The sequence below is a fragment of the Ochotona curzoniae genome, unplaced genomic scaffold, assembly GCF_017591425.1.
Source record: "Ochotona curzoniae isolate NIBS_2020 unplaced genomic scaffold, NIBS_Ocur_1.0 contig_2210, whole genome shotgun sequence".
Classification (NCBI taxonomy): domain Eukaryota; kingdom Metazoa; phylum Chordata; class Mammalia; order Lagomorpha; family Ochotonidae; genus Ochotona; species Ochotona curzoniae.
This window is the reverse complement of record NW_024465369.1, coordinates 29,097,531-29,098,519: the sequence shown is the minus strand read 5'-3', so window position 1 is coordinate 29,098,519 and position 989 is coordinate 29,097,531. Positions and strand designations below refer to the sequence as shown.

The window sequence follows — 989 nt, the reverse complement described above, 5'->3', positions numbered from 1 at the left end:
GTTTGTGGTCTATTGTGTATCTCATATCTGCCTTTCTGGTGACCAACTGAGACTTAGATTTTGGGATTCACAACTAACACTTAATACTGCCCAAAACTGGCATTTTATAATAATTGTACAGTATTAATTAAATAGATCATTCATTTTCCATATGCCCTATTCATTTCTTCTTTATGTTTACATATAAAGTCATAAAAGGCATTTTATAACTTCTAATACATGTGTTATTATAAAACTTTTCAGGACAGATAAGAAATCTCTCATCTTTAATGTTTAATTGCTCTGGCGCTGGATAAAAATCGCCCTGACTTTGGCCATAGCCATGGGTGAGATTCAGCGCCTAGAGTCACCAGGAGCCTCAACTCATCTCCCACTGCCTGTGTGGAAAGGTGACACCCAGGCCCTGACAGGCGCAAAACAGGAAAGGACAAGCAGGTGCAAAAAGAAAACCAAAGAGTCTTCCAGCCCCCACATCCCACATGGGGGCTGGAAAGCCCCAGGACGAGTAGCGTCCCACGGCTGGATCACACAAGGCCGCTACCATGCGTGCATCCGGAGCCAGAATTGGGCTTGCCAGAGCGCTGTGGACTACCCATGGAGCTCTGTGTAGCGGGTCCGACTGCTCCACTGCTCGCCTGCGGGCTTGAGCTGGGGGCAGGACCAGGAGGGGGTGGAGCTTGAACCTGGGGGAGTAGTCTTCCAACCACCTCACGGGGGCTGGAAGGCCCCGGGACAAGTAGCGTCCCATGCCTGGATGGCAGGTGGCCACAACCAAGCGTTTGTCCCAAGCTGGTATGGGGCAGCCAGTGCGCCATTTGGCGGTAGGCTCTGCCTGCTGTCCGCCCGGCCAGGGAGCTCTGGGATTTGGTTTCTATGATTGCTGCTTAGAAAGCTCCATGATGAACCCTCAGGGCTTTGGGTACATGAATCAACCCTAAAGATTCCCAATGATGTAAATCTCCCCCAATGGACCTCTACCTAATTTGGTC

General features: G+C 49.9%; 1 non-coding gene across 1 annotated transcript; it reads left to right on the top strand.

Annotated features, from left to right (window-relative positions):
* The first annotated feature begins 287 nt into the window (after positions 1-287).
* Positions 288-412, top strand: LOC121150975. The gene has a single exon (XR_005883076.1). It is a non-coding gene; the product is annotated as a small nucleolar RNA ACA64 (small nucleolar RNA).
* Positions 413-989: the final 577 nt, after the last annotated feature.